The sequence below is a fragment of the Oryx dammah genome, unplaced genomic scaffold (assembly GCF_014754425.2).
Source record: "Oryx dammah isolate SB20612 unplaced genomic scaffold, SCBI_Odam_1.1 HiC_scaffold_23, whole genome shotgun sequence".
Taxonomy (NCBI): domain Eukaryota; kingdom Metazoa; phylum Chordata; class Mammalia; order Artiodactyla; family Bovidae; genus Oryx; species Oryx dammah.
Window position 1 is genome coordinate 32738240 of NW_024070207.1, and position 20420 is coordinate 32758659.

The following is a 20420-nucleotide window of genomic DNA, read 5'->3' on the forward strand; positions in this document are numbered from 1 at the left end:
TTTTTTGATCAGGACTTTGGTTTGTTTCTTCCAATGATATTAATGCCATTTGTTTAAAGTTTTCAGGTAGATTTTATTTATGGATTCTCTTGGAAACTGTATACATGTACGTGTGGGAGGCAAGAGAAATTGAGACAGTTCAATATGCCTTAACTTACCAAAGTATTTTTGTAATGGCCCAAGTATCCTTATATCCAGTCTGGGAGCTGGTGGTCTCTGCCTCTCACTGTGTGTTGGTGAGATGAAGAAAATATCACCATAGAAAACATTTTGATTTCTTCTGATTAGCCAAGAACCACAGGATCTTCTCTAGCATAGTGTTTAAAAACTGAGGAAAATGCCACATATATAACATAAGCAGCTCCTAACTTGCAAATGAGTTGACTTCCACAAGTTCATTTATCAAGAAATTTTCATAACTTGGAATACACTGTACCTTGGAAACAATGCTATATAAAAGTGGTGCTTAAAAAAATAAATCAAAGTGGTGCTTGATTTTTCTCTACAATGGAGATGTTTCTTTTGGATAATCTTATGTTCAATAGGAACTAGATAGCTGGTAATTATACTTTCAGAGGTTTAAAAGGGGAAGCAGTCAGAAGATGTTGGCCTGGAAAATTGGTAAAGTTGTACACATTTCCATGCAGTATACTATTGTCCATTTATTTTTCAAACAAATTAAGACTTTCAGAGAAACTCCTGATTTCCTAAGAATATGTCCAAATATTTAGAGGTATGGAGGTTAAAAACAGCTTCATCACATTGAGATAGATGTCTTTTTAAGGAATTTCTTTCTAGCTTATAAACATTCTAGAAGGACTTGCCCTTTCCATAAAGTAGAGCAGGAAGGCACCGATAATATAACTTGAAGGATACTATTATTTCATTATTGTTGTTCACTTGTGTCTGACTCTTTGCAAGCCCATGAACTGCAACATGCCAAAATTCCCTGTCCTCCACTATCTTCTGGAGTTTGCTCAAACTCATGTCCATTGAGTCAGTGATGCCATCCAACCATCTCTCTCTGTCACCTTCTCCTCCTGCCCTCCACCTTTTGTAGCAACAGGGTCTTTTCCAGTGAGTCAGCTCTTCACATGAGGTGGCCAAAGTATTGGAGCTTCAGTGTCAGTCCTTCTAATGAATATTCAGGGTTGATTTTCTTTAGAATTGACTGGTTTAATCTCTTGGCTGTTCAAGGGACTTTGAAAGCATCAATTCTCTGGCACGCAGCCTTCTTTGTGGTCCAGTTCTCACATCCATACATGACTACTGGGAAAGCCATAGCTTTGACTATATGGACGTTTGTTGGCAAAGTGATGTCTCTGCTTTATAATACGCTGTCTAGGTTTGTTGTAGCTTTTCTTCCAAGGAGTGTCTTTTAATTTCATGGCTACACTCACCATCTGCAGTGATTCTGGAGACCAAGAAAATAAATTCTCTTAGCTTCCACTTTTCCCCCATGTATTTGCCATGAAGTGATGGGACCAGATGCCATGATCTTAGTTTTTTGAATGTTGAGTTTTAAGCCACATTTTGCACTTTCCTCTTCACCTTCATCAAGAAGCTCTTTCATTCTTCTTCACTTTCTGCCATAAGGGTGGTGTCATCTACATATCTGAGGTTATTAATGTTTCTCTTGACACTCTTAATTCCAGCTTGTTCATCCAGTCTGGCATTTTGCATGATGTACCCTGCGTATAAGTTAAATAAGCATGGTGACAATATACAGCCTTGATATACTCCTTTCCCAATTTAGAACCAATCTGTTGTTCCATGTCTGGTTCTAACTGCTGCTTCTTGACTTGCATACAGATTTCTCAGGAGACAGGTAAGGTGGTCTGGTATTCTCATCTCCTTAAGAATATTCCACAGTTTGTTGTGATCCACACTGTCAAAGGCTTTCTTGTAGTCAATGAAGCAGAAGTAGATGTTTTTTTTCTGTAACTCTCTTGCTTTTTCCATGATCCAGTGGCTGTTGGCAATTTGATCTCTGGTTCCCTTGCCTTTTGTATATTTCATTATATCCAAAATAATAACTTTACTGTTCTGCGAGAGTGCCAGAAATTGTACTATAATTATTTACTTTGTGCTCTGGCATTATTGTTGTCTTCAGTAACTAAAGTAGGAATCCTTCTATATAGGGTAATTCATCAAGGTATTCCCAATAATCAATAATTCAGTATGTATTGTTTTATCAGATAGAGTGTGCTGAGGGCACTGGACAGGAAACAGGTAAATTTGATGGTAGATATAGGGACTTGACAGCTTCCCTGGTGGCTCAGATGGCAAAGAACCTGCCTGCAATGCGGGAGATGTGAGTGCAATCCCTGGGTCAGGAAGATCCCCTGAAGGAGGGCATGGCAACCCACTCTAGTGTTCTTGCCTGAAAAATCCCCATGGACAGAGGAGCCTGATGGGCTACACATGGGGTCACAAAGAGTTGGTCATGACTGGGCAACTAAGCACACCACATAGCGACTTGAAAGCAATATTTTAAAGTTTGATATAAAACCTAGATTAGAACAGGCTTGGGTGAGGAGGTTTCAACAAGAAGTATGTGCCTAAAGGCTCAGTTCAGTTCAGTCACTCAGTCGTGTCCGACTCTTTGCGGCCCCATGAATTGCAGCACACCAGGCCTCCCTGTCCATCACCATCTCCGGGAGTTCACTCAGACTCATGTCCATCGAGTCCGTGATGCCATCCAGCCATCTCATCCTCAGTCGTCCTCTTCTCCTCCTGCCCCCAATCCCTCCCAGAATCAGTCTTTTCCAATGAGTCAACTCTTATGAGGTGGCCAAAGTACTGGAGCTTCAGCATTAGCATCATTCATTCCAAAGAAATCCCAGGGTTGATCTCCTTCAGAATGGATCTCCTTCAGAATGGACTGGTTTGGATCTCCCTGCAGTCCAAGGGAGTCTCAAAAGTCTTCTCCAACACCACAGTTCAAAAGCATCAATTCTTCAGTGCTCAGCTTTCTTCACAGTCCAACTCTCACATCCATACACGACCACGGGAAAAACCATAGCCTTGATTAGATGGACCAACAACGACCACGGGAAAAACCATAGCCTTGATTAGATGGACCAACAACGACCACGGGAAAAACCATAGCCTTGATTAGATGGACCTTTGTTGGCAAAGTAGTCTCTGCTTTTGAATATGCTATCTAGGTTGGTCATAACTTTTCTTCCAAGGAGTAAGCGTCTTAATTTCATGGCTGCAGTCACCATCTGCAGTGATTTTGGAGCCCCCCAAAATGAAGTCTGACACTGTTTCCACTGTTTCCCCATCTATTTCCCATGAAGTGATGGGACTAGATGCCATGATCTTCGTTTTCTGAATGTTGAGCTTTAAACCAGCTTTTTCACTCTCCTTTTTCACTTTCATCAAGAGTCTTTTTAGTTCCTCTTCACTTTCTGCCATAAGGGTGGTGTCATCTGCATATCTGAGGTTATTGATATTTCTCCCATAAGGGTGGTGTCATCTGCATATCTGAGGTTATTGATATTTCTCCCAGAAATCTTGATTCCAGCTTGTGCTTCTTCCAGACCAGCATTTCTCATGATGTACTCTGCATATAGGTTAATAAGCAGGGTGACAATATACAGCCTTGACGTACTCCTTTTCTTCTTTGGAACCAGTCTGTTGTTCCATTTCCAGTTGTAACTGTTGCTTCCTGACCTGCATACTGACCTGCATACAGATTTCTCAAGAGGCATACAGATTTCTCAAGAGGCAGCTTAGGTGGTCTGGTATTCCCCTCTCTCTCAGAATTTTCCACAGTTTATTGTGATCCACACAGTCAAAGGTTTTGGTTCCACAGTTTATTGTGATCCACACAGTCAGGGTTTTGGCATAGTCAATAAAGCAGAAAGAGATGTAGATGTTTTTCTGGAACTCTCTTGCTTTTTCGATGATCCAGCAGATGTTGGCAATTTGATCTCTGGTTCCTCTGCCTTTTCTAAAACCAGCTTGAACATCTGGAATTTCATGGTTCACGTATTGCTGAAGCCTGGCTTGGAGAATTTTGAGCATTACTGGAATTTCATGGTTCATGTATTGCTGAAGCCTGGCTTGGAGAATTTTGAGCATTACTTTAACTAGTGTGTGGGATGACTTTAATTAGTGTGTGGGATGAGTGCAATTGTGTGGTAGTTTGAGCATTCTTTGGCATTGCCTTTCATTGGGATTGGAATGAAAACTGACCTTTTCCAGTCCTGTGGCCACTGCTGAGTTTTCCAAATTTGCTGGCACATTGAGTGCAGCACTTTCACAGCATCATCTTTCAGGATTTGGAATAGCTCAGTTGGAATTCCATCACCTCCACTAGCTTTGTTCATAGTGATGCTTTCTAAGGCCCACTTGACTTCACATTCCAGGATGTCTGGCTCTAGGTGAGTGATTTCTGTACAGTTCTTCTGTATATTCTTGCCGCCTCTTCTTGCCGCCTCTTCTTAATATCTTCTGCTTCTATTAGGTCCATACCATTTCTGTCCTTTATTGAGCCCATCTTTGCATGAAATGTTCCCTTGGTCTTTCCCATTCTGTTGTTTTCCTCTATTTCCTTGCACTGATCATTGAGGAAGGCTTTCTTATCTCTCCTTGCTATTCTTTGGAACTCTGCATTCAGATGCTTGTATCTTTCCTTATCTCCTTTGCTTTTCACTTCTCTTCTTTTCACAGCTATTTGTAAGGCCTCCCTAGATAGCTGTTTTGCTTTTTTGCATTTCTTTTCCATGGGGATGGTCTTGATCCCTGTCTCCTGTACAATGTCATGAACCTCTGTCCATAGTTCATCAGGCACTCTATCAGATCTAGTCCCTTAAATCTATTTCTCACTTCCACTGTATAATCATAAGGTTTGAGTGGTTTTCCCTACTTTCTTCATGATTTGAGCCACAGTCAGCTCCTGGTTTTGTTTTTGTTGACTGTATAGCTTCTTCATCTTTGTGCCTCCCATAAGTGTTAATTACATATGATAAATGTGTAAAAGCTTGTGGGTATACCTGCTTCTATGATAGGCAGGGAAAAAGTGTCATCAACCTTGTCTAGTCAAAATTCCACACATAACCTGCTGCTATTTGCCTATATTCATATCTTAAAGGAACTGACTTCGGTCTCAGGCAAGAAAATCCCCTTATGCCAGGCAAGATTCATGCCAGGCAAGATTCATTAGGGAAGTTTCCCTGGAGCTGAGTCAAGAGGTGTCTTTTGAAGAATGAAACAGACATGGTGACAAGTCAAGGAAGGAACAGTCAAAAAAACCCTATCTGGCAAAGACTAGAAGTAAGGGTACAAATGAAACTAATGAAAACCGTAGAAGTGCAAGTAAAATCTTAATATAGGCTGTATGATTACAGGACAAGGATTTCTTCTGAAATGGTGCAGGATACTCTAGTACTTGAAGACAACACGCCAGATGAATGATCTGTTGGGAGAGCTGATGCCAAGTTTCCTGCCTTTGGATGATATTAAAGACTGTGCTAGATAGCTTCTAAGATGCCCCCTCCCCATTCCCCAACTCTTGATACTCACTTCTGTGTAATCTTCTCCCTCTTAGTATAAGCTGAAATTATTTACTGCCTTCTAACAAACAGGACATGCCAGAGGTAAAGGGATGCCACTTCCTAGACTGGGTTATAAAAAAATGGTAATTAATTCTGTCTTGGGAGCTTCCTCTCTTTTTTCTTTGTTTACTTACCCTGAAGGAAGACCACTGCAATGTTGTGAGTTTCCCTATAGGAGAGGCCCAGGATGGAACTGAGGTAGACATCCAGTGAAGACTTAAGCTCTCTGACCTGAACCCTTGAGCCCTGTGACTTGAGCCCTTGAGATTGTGAGGAACTGAGTCCTGGAAGCAACCATATGAGTGAGCTCTGAAGTAAATCCTCCCCTCCTTTGAGCCTTCAGATGAGGTTGCAACCCTGGCTGACAGTTTGTGACCTCATAAAATACCTCAAACCAGAGGCATCTAGCTAAGCTAGGCACAAACTCCTGACCTACAGAAACTGAGAGACAATTAAGTGTTTATTTTAAGCTCCTGAGTTTGGGGGAAATTATATAGTAAAATATAACTAATAAAGAGAACCTCTCATATTTTTGCTGTTCTATGTGTAGGTACAGTAAAATTCATTGTTTGATGTTCTGGTTATTCTCTGTTTTGTTATTAGGGAATTTGCCACTTTTTAGAGGATATTAACATTCACCAGTCCTCTAGAGTTTCTGGAGCCTTGCAAGGCTCTTCCAGTCATCTCCAGGAGGTATCCTGATAAGTAACAAGGAAGTTTTGAGTACAGTAGTATACTGAGGTCTATTCCAAGCCTGGCTCTGTCATTCATTAGCAATGTAATCTTGGATGAGTACTGTATGTTGCTATGTCTCAGTTGCCTCATCTGTTAAATAGGAATAATAATTACAGCTACCTCACTATGTTGATATAAGACTTTAAAAGAGTACCTGGCATAAAGTGTCACATAAGCATTGGCTGCATTGGCTACGTAAAATACTCTTGTCTGTTTTCACTCTTCCACTCCCATGAACCCATTAGACTTGGAACTGATTGAGAACAAGATGATACCTTATTCTTCCTATACCCCAATGCCTAGCACAGGCTCTGACACAAAGTAGGAGCTCACAAAATGAGAGCTAATTGAACTAATGGTGAAATGGTATCTCTTCCTACACAATGCTAATACCTACACAATGCTAAAGGTATAGGAATGTTGGTCAGAACACATTTTTCTTTTCTCTAACTCTGATTTGAGCCTATTTGGTTTTAAGATACTGCTTACTGAGCATAAGGTCTACTCAGTGAATTATACAGACCTGGCTGTGTTTGTTCCAGTTTGGAGCCCAGTCAGAAATCCCAGGGGCCTGCTTAGGTGCTCAGCTCATCTTCAGGTCCCAACAGCCAGGTCTGATGGTTCTACAATTGTATATAGCTCACATTTGGTGAGCCTATTATTCCAGCCTAATGTTTTCCTCATGTTACCTTTCTAATTCTCAAAACAACTCCATAACAATTATTTTCATTTTACAAATGAATGAACTAAGGTTCAGAAAAGTTAGCTGATATACTCAAGCTCACTTCCCTCATAGCTCAGTTGGTAAAGAGGTCTGCCTGCAATGCAGGATACCTGGGTTCGATTCCTGGGTTCGATTCCTGGGTCAGGAAGATCCCCTGGAGAAGGAAATGGCAACCCACTCCAGTATTCTTGCCTGGAGAATTCCATGGACAAAGGAGCCTGGCAGGCCACAGTCCATGGGGTTACAAGAGTCAGACACAACTTAGCGACTAAACCACCATACTCAAGGTCAGAGACCTGAACCTAAGTATTCTGACATCTATTCCTTAATGCCTCTTTTATAAGATCTATTGACCTCATAAATTGTGCCTACCTAGGGATGTAATCTAGTAATGCAGTGTATAAATGATAGATCCCGTACCTTTAGAGACTGTTCTAGAAGTTTAATTGATTCTTGAAGTGGGTCATGAGCCAAGGACCCCTAAGCCAGCAGACTGATTCAGTGGGTTAACGATGGCTCCTAAGAATCTAGGACTGGGCAATCTTACTGGTTCTACTCACACTAGTTCAAAAGTCAGGCCAGAGCCATGATACTGAATTGCAACTCTGCCTTTTACTAGCTGTGTGACTTTGGACAAGTTTATAAAATCTCAAGTTTATAAAATCTCTGATCTTCACATTTACCATCTATAAAATTACGATAATATTAACTACCTTGTATAGTTATCAGGATCTCATAAGATAATGCATAGAAAATGCTTATCACAATGCTTGACATTAAGCAATGACTTGGTAAATGATAGCAATAATAAGTATAACAAGTATAACAAGCATCTAATAATAAGCTATTAATATTATAATAAGTACACAGACCCTTGTGAGATTTCTTAGCCTCAATAAAAAAAAAAAGGATTTAAGACATTTTAGAGGAAGCAGGAGATGGGATATGTGGTTTGGAGTCAGTTTCCTTGCATCTGCTCCTTTGCACTTAGTAGCTGTTGTGACCTTGAACAACTTAACTACTTAAATCTCATTATTCATCTGTCAAAATGGTCTATCAGTCAGTGTTCTCCAGAGAAACAGAACCGGTAGGATATATATATTTCAAGGAATCGGTTCTACTTGATTGTGGGGGCTGGCACGCCGGAAATCTGTAGAACAGGCTGGCAGGCTAGAAACTCAGGCAGGAGTTGATGCTGCAGTTTTTGGGGCAGAATTTTTTCTTCTCTGGAAAAGCTCAGTTTTGCTTTAAAGGGCAGAATTTTTTCTTCTCTGGAAAAGCTCAGTTTTGCTTTTAAGGCCTTCCAACTGGTTGGATAAGGCACAGACCTCCTTAAATCCTTAAACTGTTTATGTTAACCACATCTAGAAAACACCTTTACAGTAACACCTAGATTAGCATCTGATTGACTAACTGGGTACTTGATTGACTAACTGGGTACTGTAACTGGGTACTGTAACCTAGTCAGGTTAACACATAAATACTAAGCATGAGGATGATCCAGAGAGATGATATGAGGTGGGAGGGGTTCATGTTTGGGAACTCATGTACACTCATGGCGGATTCATGTCAGTGTATGGCAAAAGCGATACAGTATTGTAAAGTAAAATAAAGTAAAAATAAAAATTAAAAAAAATAAAATTAACCCCCCCCAAATATAAAAACTAAGAATCACAAGTGAGTAATGAGAGAAGCTGTCTCATAGGTTTGTTGAAAGGAATGAGAGAAGCTGTCTCATAGGTTTGTTGAAAGGTTTCAATGAAATAATCCATGTAGAGAAATCTGCACAATGTTTTGTGGCATAACCAGCACTCAAAACAGTATTACAGCAGTATAGCTTCTTTAGTCAAAGCTGTTGAAGGCAAGGACACTCAGCTGTGCTGCTGTTGAAGGCAAGGACACTCAGCTGTGCTGCTGGGAGTGAGGGTAGAGTCTTGAGTTTCTGTGGGCCAATCTAATGTCTCATGGGGTAGTGTCTTTGGTTATGAGGGCAAGTTCACTTGTAAATTCCTGGCTGAAAAAGCATATACAGACACTATCAGTCTCCAGGCACAGAACAGGTGCCAATCCTGAAGTGTCTAGAAATGGCCTGAGTCACATGGCCTCAGCTAATCCAGCCTCAGCTAATGATCCAGCTAATTGGCTGGGCTGGGAGAGAGCAGCAATGGAGGATGGGGTCTTCACTATGCAGCAGTAACGCCGGCAAAGGCAGGCTCAGGGATTCTGGTGTGCTAACCAGCAGAGATGATGACCTCTGACAACCTTCCTGAAGCTTTCTCCTTGGTCTGAGCCACTGTTCCCTCTCACCTGGACTAGACCAATAATCATCTTACTGGCCTCCTGGCTCCCTCATGCCCTGCTCAATCTACTTTCCGTATTATATCCAGAATGGTGGTGTTAAATCCAGAATGGTGGTGTTAAAATATGTCTCCTCCTATCACTTCTCAGCTCAAAAGTTGTGACTTCCCATCTCATTTTAGCAAAATCCAAAGTCCGGACTGGAATTGGGCCTCTAGTCCTTATTTCATCCTTTTGCTGCTCTCCCTTAGTTCACACCATTTTGGCCACAACAACCAGCTTGCTGTTCCTCAAATATTAGGTGGGCCAAAAAGTTCATTCAGATTATTCCAGGTTGGCTTTCAGTTCAGTCACTCAGTCATAGGGTAAGATGACTCTTTGTGACCCCATGGTCACTCAGTCATAGGGTAAGATGACTCTTTGTGACCCCATGGACTGCAGCACCCCAGGCTTCCCTGTCCATCACCAACTCCTGGAGCTTCACCAATTCCCAGAGGCTAGTTTTGGCCAACTCCAATACATTAAGCACACATTCATATATAAAAAGGGTAAAAAGGGGGCCAGTTATTGGAGCAAAAAATAAGACAGAACTTGATGATTGTAAAGAATAAACGAAAAGTTTTATGTTGGAGGAAGATCTGCAGCCAGGCATACCGACTGCATACCGATTGAGTTTCTTACATTCTCTCTGACTAGAGTACTGATTGACTCCAGAGGTTGGAAAAGCATTGCAGCCGAAGCATGGGACTAAATGATCCCAGGAGAGAAGATTGGAGGGCTCTGTGTACAAGGAGTTGGATAAGTGGTTATGTTGGTTAATTCACATCTTAGTCTGAGAACTGAGGCATCTTCCACAAGGTATCCATTTCCTATTTCAGATTATGACCTGTACTCTGGGTACTCTGGGTCCTTAGAATGCATAAGGGATCTAGTGTATGAGAAGGTCTGTACCTGACCCTTCTCTCTCTCTCCACACCCCCCCCCCAACCCCGATTCCATTAGATTTTTACATGTACATTACAACCAATAGAACCTTAAGTACCAGAGGGTTTGGTGTTTGTAACTATGGCAATGGTGACTCAAACAGAAGTGAGAGAAAAATAGTCCATCCATTTTGGTAATACAGATATGGTGAGTTTGTGCTGACATTGCAGGTAGTCAGCAACTTTATGGCTTCCTGGCTTCCTGGAAATGTAGCCTCATTTGGTGATGGGAAATTCCTTTTTTCAAATAAAGGACAGTGTGCTATGAAGGTAGTTTCTGTCACCACCCATCAAAGCATGGCTCTCCAACCTAACCATGTCATTCAGAGGTGTGATATATTTGGGTGTGGGTCCTAACCTCTAAAAACACTATTATAAAAGGATACTTGTATGCTTTGGGGGGAAATGGGCTTCCCTGTTATTTATGGGCTTTCAGTAGCAGAGGCGAATATGTTGTCATGATGTTTTATGAGACTGGTTAGCTTTTATAGTGTGAAACTTGAGCTATGCTTTGGGGACCAAAATAATACCTTCGCTTCCTCCTGCCAACCCACACCAGAGAAAAAAGGAAGAAAGAAAGGAAAAAAAAAAAAAGGAAAAATTACAACCCGAAACCAAACAAATTCGTGCTTGTGGTTTGGCCAGAAAGAGGATTTTTTTCAACAGAAATGATGATCCCAGTCAGAAGGCAGATGGGAAACTGGCAGCAAAGATCCAGATAGCAAAGCAATCATACAATTGAGACCAAGTAGAATAAGGACCCAAATATGAAGGAGAGAAAAAGATGTCTTTCCAGACAGCTAGGATATGCCTACTAACCACTGACCATGTTAATTTGGTCTTTGGAGTTTAATGCTAAGTTGCTTTAGTCATGTCCGACTCTTTGCAACCTCATGGACTGTAGCCTGCCAGCCTCCTCTGTCCGTGGGATTTTCTAGGCAAGAATACTTTAGTAGGTTGGTATTTCCTATTCCAGGGGATCTTCCTGACCCAAGGATTGAACCTGTGTTTCTTTATGACTGCTGAATTGGCAGGCGGGCTCTTTGCCAGTAGCACCACCCTGTAAGGGGCTATACAAAAGGTATGTGGCTCTGCCAGGTGCTAAGGTTGAACAAACCTTGTCCATCTCCTTGTCCAGATGGAAAGACTCAGGACAAGGAAAGACTCAGGATTTTATCTTACTTTGGGGATTTAGAATTGGGATAACAACCTTTATACCATTTTCTTTGGCATTCATGGAACTCAGTTATCCTGAAAGTCAAGGGTTTCCTGACAGGTCCTCTGAGACTAAGAGCTGCATTGTAACAGACTGTTTTCTCTGGTTCCCTTGACTTGTGATTGGGTAGCTCACTGGCCTAGCTCACTGGCCCAGCACTGGCTGGGATGAAAGCTGTAGTCCTTTGGGGCTGAATTTAATACTAAGCAAATTCTCAGATTCCTCACATATAATTAGAGCCCTGAGAAGTCCAGAACTCATACTACAAATGGTCCTACTGAGTTCAATGAAAAATTAGAGTTATAATTCCAAAAGCTTGTTCAGTTTAGTTCCATTATTTTATAGATATGAAAACTAAGGTTCAGAGAGAAAAAATGATTTATCTAAGATCAACTTACTGGATATCTCCTGATTTCCAAGTTCAGTGTTACTATTATAGTATATCTCAGAAAATGTTCTAAGGTCTATACTTGGAAGGTACATTTGGAGACAATTGTATAGGGTAGAGGAATCTGCTGAGCTCTTTTGGTTGAGAATGAAAGGATTGCTATAGCTCAACCACCAGAATACTTTGCCTGGTGATTTGGCCTCTTGGGTATTTGTCCAACCAAATTTAGAGAGTCATGCACTCTATGCACTCTAGAAAATTCTGGAAGCTTCCCTGTGAATGTTGCTGTCTAGAAAATTCTGGAAGCTTCCCTGTGAATGTTGCTGTTTATAGTTGGTAAATTATGAATCAGTGTTTAAATTCTGGTACTGACGCCATGCAGTATGGTAGATTAAGGTGAAGAAATGGGATGTTTCTCGAATGGTTTCTAGTGGCTGAGGTAAGACTGAATTAAGAACTAGGAAGGTTGATTTGCTTGAACAGAAGCAAAGGTAATACATTCCTTATATTGATTGCAGACTATAAGCATAAATGAATAGGATTTAATAAACCATTTTTTACCTCGATCTTCTCTATCAACATGGTACTGTGTTCCTCAGAAGTATTCCAACCAAATGTAGTTGCTCGATATGGCTCTGTTGTCCTGACTACTAACCTTTGGTTGGAATTTGGATTAGACCAGTGTTTCCAAAATGGGTCTTCCCTGTTTCCAAAATGGGTCTTCCCTGGTGTCTCATTGGTAAAGAATCTGACTGCCAATGCAGGAGACTTGGGTTTGATCCATGGGTCAGGAAGATCCCTTGGAGGAAGAAATGTCAACCCAATCCAGTATTCTTGCCTGGGAAATCCCATGGACAGAGAAGCCTGGAGGGCTACAGTCCATGGGGTTGCAAAGTAAATGTGTTTTCAAAGCTGGTTAATCATTGGAATCACTGGGTGGAGGTGGGACGTGTCTTTATTTAATTAAAGCTAGAATTAAAATGCTTTTAGCATTCTCATCCTTATGCCTTACCTTGAAGGATTCTGTATATTAACTAGCTTTCCTTGTGATTCTGATGATGATATAGATCTGGATATAGATCTGGAAACTGTTGGAGCAAGCTGTTTCTCTTTGTCCAGCTCAGCCTGTAAACCATTACTCTGTGAAAAACCCATGGAACAACAGACATGCTCTGCTTCAGAAAACCAAGGCCTGCAGATGCATAAAGGAAGGATAATTGACATAGGCAGAAGAATTCTTAGTTTAAGGAGAAGGACTCCTGGTGGAGAAGGACTCCTGGTGGCAAACCATTAAAGAAGAGGTTTTCCTACTGTTTTTAATTTATTTACAGAATTACATATAACTTGTTGACAGATAAACTAGAGGAGGAGGCAGAGAGCTTATGTTAGTGGATCATATAGCACATTGAAGATCTAGGAGAGATGAATTTAAAACATTCCTGAAGTGATAGCAAATCCAAGGAGCAAATAGTGTTTGCTTGATAAAAATTTGATTTTCTCACATTCATCCCCTGGATATTTTCACAGGCATGTTGAGTTTGGCTACGTGAGATTTCACCTCTGCTAAGCTGAACCCAGACACCAGCTGAAACATGTCTGGGAGGCAAAACCACTGAGTTTGTATTCCTCTCCATAATTCAGTTCAGTTCAGTTGCTCAGTCGTGTCCAACTCTGCGACCCCATGAACCACAGCACTGCGACCCCATGAACCACAGCACGCTAGGCCTCCCTGTCCATCACCAACTCCCAGAATTCACCCAAACCCATGTCCTCGAGTAGGTGATGCCATCCAACCATCTCATCCTCTGTTGTCCCGTTCTCCTCCTGCCTCATCCTCTGTTGTCCCCTTCTCCTCCTGCCCTCCTGCCCTCAGTCTTTCCTAGCATCAGGGTTTTTTCAAATGAGTCAGCTCTTTGCATGAGGTGGCCAGAGTGTTAGAGTTTCAGCCTCAGCATCAGTCCTTCTAATGAACACACAGGACTGGTCTCCTTTAGGATGGACTGGTTGGATCTCCTTGCAGTCCAAGTGACTTTCAAGAGTCTTCCCCAAAACCACATAATTAGCCACTCCTTTAACCATTTCTTATCCTTTTGTGTGGAGTTTGTGGAGTTCTAAAGTAATAAATCACCAGCAAGGGTCGGCTTTTAATTTGAGGTGTTGTGAACTGCTTTGAGAGAGTGCCACTAGAAGAAGCACTGTTATACCAAGCTAAGGCCCTTGAGGTAAAAGTCAGCAGGAGCCAGAAGGTCCTCCTCAGGAGCCAGAAGGTCCTCCTCAGGAGCCAGAAGGTCCTCCTCTTCACATGCAGGTTTGAACTACTTCAATATGCCTGCTTACCTTGTTGATTCCATAGGTTTCACAAACACAGGTCCTGGGCCCTCAGGATTGGTAACCCCTGCTGGGGCATCCAACTCCTCTCTGCCTTCCTGGCCATGCCAGCTCCATTGTAACCTTCCCTTCTCAGTGAAAAGCCTAGTTCTTTCAGTCCTCTCCTTAGTTAAAAAACTGGTGAGAGAAAAACACCAGTCAAGACCAGTCAAGTGTTGATCAAGATAACCATAAGGCTTAATATGATACCCTGATGCGTTTACAAAATAAGAATTAGAAGTGATGGGTCTTTATGGTGGCACTTCAAATTCTATGGTAGTGGGGCTGGGAAGATAAATTTTGGAATGAAGTTTACATTTTTAAATTAATATTAAATAATAAACTTTAATTTTAGAGTAGTTTTAGGTATAAAGAAAAGCTACAAGAGTATTTACAGAGCTTCCCTCCACTCCGTACCATATTGTTAGCTGGTATATTTAAAGCATTCAAAAGTAAATTAAGGATTTGTGTAGTTAGATTATAGCTACTATCTTTGCAACTGTTTTCTATTAGGTTTATATTTTCTATTTCTATTTTAATCTCTTTTTATGCTTTTCCTGGTCTTCATTGAATATTTTATGTGGTTTCATTTCATCTCCTTTCCTACCATATCACTTTAAAAGTCAATTTTAGCAAGATTAAAAAAAACATTTAAAATTATATTAATGATTTATTAGTAATTATCAGCTATGGCCGTGAGGAGATCGTTTTCATATCCTCACTGTGAGAACCTGGTGACTTCCTGGAGTGATATCCCGCATACATGTGAGGAGCCCCCAGGAGTTTCTCATTTTCAAGGTATTTGCATTTAGCCTTCAGAAATTTGTCAAAATGATCATTTAAATGTCCCTGTAAGCTTGTGGATTTCGGTGGCTTTTGTTCCAGGTAGGTAAATTCAAGGACTATGTCACTCTGAATGTTACTGTCTGTCTAGACCTGGGTCCAAGAAAGGTTAATGACTTTTTTTTTGGTCCAGGTTTTATTGTTTCAAGGACAGGAGTGACAATTTCCAAGCTCTTTGCATGATCTAAAACCAGAACCCAAAGATTGCCTTTTTATGCCCCTTTTTATGCCCCCAAATCATAGCCTCAACCTACCAGTGCACCAGAACCCAAAGATTGCCTTTTTATGCCCCCAAATCATAGCCTCAACCTACCAGTGCACTCCATTACTTCTGTTCAGTTTGAGTAAGGCTGATTCTGATGATTGTATCTCTGCGTATAGAATCGATTTATGCCCTAAATAAAAGAATGAAAGATAAGCACAGTGTCTGGTAGAGCATTAAATGGCTCATTAACTGTAAGTACATCATTTTATTTTCATTAGCCAGGATCAGGTTAAGAATAGGTAGAATCCTAGACTCAACCTTTTAGTGATGAATATTTGCTTTTTTTGTTTTTGCAATTAATGTAAGTAAACAGCTACCAAAAGGAGGTGGTAGTGAAACATATGTTTCTCTAGGATGATTGCTGAAAATATATGTGAGTGGACATAATAGTGGTCACTAAACTTCACTGGTAGATGTAGGTGGGTCTGGGGAAGGTAGGTTTTTCAGGACAAGATTCCCCTTTATGCTATGGGATTCTATCCTATATGGTGTCATCAGTGTTTCTGAAAATCTGATAAAAGATCATCAGTGTTTCTGAAAATCTGAAAATCTGATAAAAGACAAGGACCATTTTTTCCCCCAGACAAGGACCATTTTTTCCCCCAGAAAATGTACATTCTTGTATCCTTTTGTATGCCAATCCACATTGTCTAGATAGAATCTTCCTTTAGATTCTAATTATTTGAAGAACTCATAATGGCTGATTCTAATTATTTGAATATTTGAAGAACTCATAATGGCTGATGTCATCTTTAACCCACTTAGTTGCCCTGTAGAGCAATCTCTCACATTTCTCCTGCCTCCACTGATGAGGGATCTTAGCCTTCTTGCTCAGAGAACTTCTGTCTAGGTCAGAGATTGGCCGAATTTGGCTAGCCAGTTCTTTTCTTTTTAATGGTCAAGTTTTATTGGAATACTGCTACACTTTTTTAAAGAATTAATTTATTTTACACTATTGTGGTGGTTTTTGCCATATATCGACATGAATCAACCTAGAATACTGCCACACTTGAATACTGCCACACTTGTTTAGTATCTAGGGCTGTTTTTTTTCTTTTCCTCCTATGCAGGAAAAGTTTGCTGAGCCTGTTCTAGATGAAAAAGTCCAGAAAAGTACAGCTGATAACAGTTAACACATAAAAAGTTACCCTGCCCAAAGATGTTTACATTTTAACAGGGATCAAAAATACTTTTCAATAGCATGGATTGAATCTTGGGGATGGAATTCTATGTTTCTATGAGCAAATTCCTAGAATCAGGTCACTTACATGTGTGGTCAGCCATGCTAGTAAACCGAAAAGACTTTATCTGGCCAATTCCTGTAATTCAAGAATTCCCAACCCACACCAAAACTTCAGGTTCACACAACCAACCCATACCAAAACTTCAGGTTCACACAAAACTTCATGGTAAGTTTTATCTTTATCTTTTAGTATTATCTTGGGCTACCCTTCTTTGCCTCCTCAGCAACTGCTCTCAAAAGCACACCAGATTTCTGGAAAAAAGAAGCTCTGAGGCTCTTCTCCTTAGGGTCTCAATATGATGCCTTCCTAGTACAAATACTAGTCTTCTAGTGTTCTTTGCTTAGAAGAGCAGAGTAAGCAGCTGTAAACAGCTTTTTCTGCAAACATTAATGTTCAGTGGGCCAGCAGAGGAACAAACACAGAGTTCACACAGTGGCATTTCTCTGCAGTTTAAAATTTACACAAGCCTAGTACAGAAGTGTTTGTGGACTAAGGTGAGTATATGCCGTGGCTTCAGTCTTCTGATTTACTGGTTCCTCTTTAACAACTAGACATAAGTCACCTCACTGCTCCGAGTACGAAATCCATTTGAAGAAGACCCAACTAGAAAAAGTCTGCTTTGTGGAAATAACAGTTGAATTTCTCTCTGCAGCTCCGTTCGACAGAGTTCTGCAGCTCCGTTCGACAGAGTACTAGACTTTCTAGTTACATTGAGAGACCTCAGTTGATTCGAGCAAAAGTGCCAATTGTGAAGTTCAGGGATAAAGTGAGTTGTGTGGAGTTTGACTTGAATGTAAACAATATTGTTGGAATAAGAAACACATTCCTTCTTAGAACTTATGCATACCTTGAAAATCGAGTTCGTCCGTTAGTACTGGTGATTAAGAAGTGGGCCAGTCACCATGATATAAATGATGCCAGTCATGGTACTTTAAGCAGCTATAGTCTTGTACTGATGGTTTTGCACTATTTACAAACCTTACCTGAAACCATCCTTCCACCATCCAAAAAATTTACCCAGAATCTTTCAGTCCTTCTATACAGTTGCACCTTGTCAGTCCTTCAGTCCTTCTATACAGTTGCACCTTGTACATCAAGCACCATGTAATGTTCCTCCTTACCTCTCAAAGAACGACTCAAACCTTGGGGACCTCTTACTGGGCTTTCTTAAGTATTATGCTACAGAATTTGACTGGAATAGTCAAATGATTTCAGTTCGTGAAGCCAAAGCCATTCCCAGGCCTGATGGTATTGAATGGAGAAATACGTATCTGTGTAGAACCTTTTGATGGAACAAATACAGCAAGAGCTGTGCATGAAAAGCAGAAGTGGTTTGATATGATGAAGGATCAGTTTTTAAAGTCATGGCACAGATTGAAAAACAGAAAAGATTTGAACAGTATACTACCTTTAAGAGCTGCTATACTGAAAAGATAACTGGCCTCTATTTCTTAATAAAGAACAGTAGTAACATATAGTACGTTTTGTCTACCTTCATCGTGGTTTCTTTTTAATTGTTCTTGTTTTCATGTTTTATTCTTAAGAAGACATACTTATATAAAGAGTATATATAAAGAGTACATATGTATTATTATGATGTTTCCTAATGAAACCCTTTGATTTAAAGATGTATTTTTGAAAATGTTTACATTGATGCTTAGTAATATTATGGCATGGATTTTCAGGAGGTTAGATAAAATATTTTTGGGGAAATTATCTGAACAAATAAAAGGTTTTTGCTATAACTGTAATTAATTGTACCACATGCTAACACTGAAGAGACATGTGGACTTTTTTGGAAAGGGTCTGATTCCTACATCTGATTCCTACATACTTAAAGTAGGACCTTCATCCTTGAAGTAGGAACCTTCAATAGATGGTTTGTTGCCTAAGTCTGTTCTAGTGAGTGGAGGTTTGAGTCAATTATTCAGTTACTTGAAGCAAAATGACATCTCTGCTTTCATTGAAAGAACTACAGAGGCAGGAAATACTGGACAGTTGCCCTAAGCCCTCACTTGACTGATCAGGAAAGACTGAGGCTCTGGTTGTGTACATAATAGTATTTCATTAGTACCTCACATGCCTTGGTCATTAGTACCTCACATGCCTTTGGTGGACTCAAGATTGCTTTATTTTTGTGTTGAGCAACAGTACATTGTTACCTCTAATGTATTTGGATTTTTTGCAGACCAATTCAAATGCTAAGACTTGCTTTTTGACTTGTAAAAGGTGCATATTTTCATTTTAAGACTTGCTTTTTGACTTGTAAAAGGTGCATATTTTCATTTTTTTCTTTAAGTTTAAAATTTTGTATGATCAAATGGAATAAAGTTTATATATGAAAAAAAATAAAAATGGAATAAAGTTTATATATGAAAAAAAATAAAAATAAAATTTACACAAGCTACTCACTAGTTTGAAAGGCTGAAGAAAGCCAGTTGTGCTAATATCCACATGAAGGGTCTATCAGGGAAGAGTCTCTGAGAAAGCTTTGAATGCAGGGTCCAGTTGGCCAGCCAGTGGTGCTAAGCACTCAGGCTTACTTGTTCTGTCATTTTCAAGGTTCCAGGCCAGTCTCATTCAGATTGGTTCTTACCTGAGGTGAAAGATATAAAGACAATTTATGGTTGTTCTTTTGTTGTTTGTGCTACTTTTTCCCCTAGATGCTCCTATTTTTTTTCCCTTGTGCCTTACCTTACTTTACTCCAGCCTTTACTTATGAACCTGTGAACTTACTGTATACTGTTTGCCTGGCCATTTCCCCAAATATTTTTATCCTCTTTGTGTGGAGATAATATGCTGTGGTAGGACTTTGGATTTAGAGAGAACTAATTTATTAGCTAGTATCACCAAGGCAAGCCTTGATGAGTCAGTTTCTTCATCTGTAACATGAGGCTGCAATACTGGTTACTAAGAAGATTCCTTGAGGTAATTTGTATAAAACTCTTAGCATAGCACCTGATACATTGTAGACACTCAGTAACACCAGTCCTCTTCACTAGTGTCTAATTCTTCTCAACAGGAGATTCTTTTTGTGCCTTACCTGGCCTTTGATTCATTTTTGTCCAGGCCCTTGTGATTTGTAGATGCTCTGCCTCCCTGGGCTCACAGTCTTGCTATCCTTTCTTTGTCTGATGGAGCACACCAACTGACCTTTATTGGATGGCTCACCATAATTCCAAGGGACCTGGAAAGCCAGTACCCAATAATACCCCCGCCAGTACCCAATAATACCCCCTCCAGTCATTTAGAAGTCTGGTAGAATCATTATGTGGTGATTTGCACGTAAATGGTGCTGTGTTTTATTTAGCCATGACAGAAAAAACTGTGTAAACAACAGCATCTGCATGAATATGCATGTTGCTTAATGACAAAATTATTTAATTTGCTCCTTTGCCAAGACTCACCTCACAGATGGTTGTAGGAAGGCCCTAGGAATTACACTCAAATCACCAAATACTCATTCTTTTTTTGCCAACTCATTCAGTCTTTCAAGATTTGTTAGACTTGAAAGACTTAGGGGCATATATAAGCAAATAGAGCTACCTCATACTGATTCATCTTTTAAATAAACAATTGAAGAGCAAACTATTCCAAATACCATGTGCTGGAAATCAGAAACATCCATAGCATAGCCTTGTGTTGTTACGTCTTATGTGATTCCCTCTCCCTACAATGATTGTCCCTCTTTCTACCCCCATGCCCCACCTATATACTATTGACCTAGGCTCCAGTTTTCACTTCCCTTTCTCACTTTGTCCCATGTTAGATAGAATTGTTGGTCATAAGT

General features: G+C 40.3%; 1 long non-coding RNA gene across 1 annotated transcript; it reads left to right on the forward strand.

Moving 5' to 3' along the window:
- The first annotated feature begins 18785 nt into the window (after positions 1 to 18785).
- On the forward strand, positions 18786 to 18961 carry LOC120881503. Its single transcript, XR_005725320.1, has 2 exons — positions 18786 to 18859; positions 18903 to 18961. It is a non-coding gene; the product is annotated as an uncharacterized LOC120881503 (long non-coding RNA).
- The last annotated feature ends 1459 nt before the right edge of the window (positions 18962 to 20420 follow it).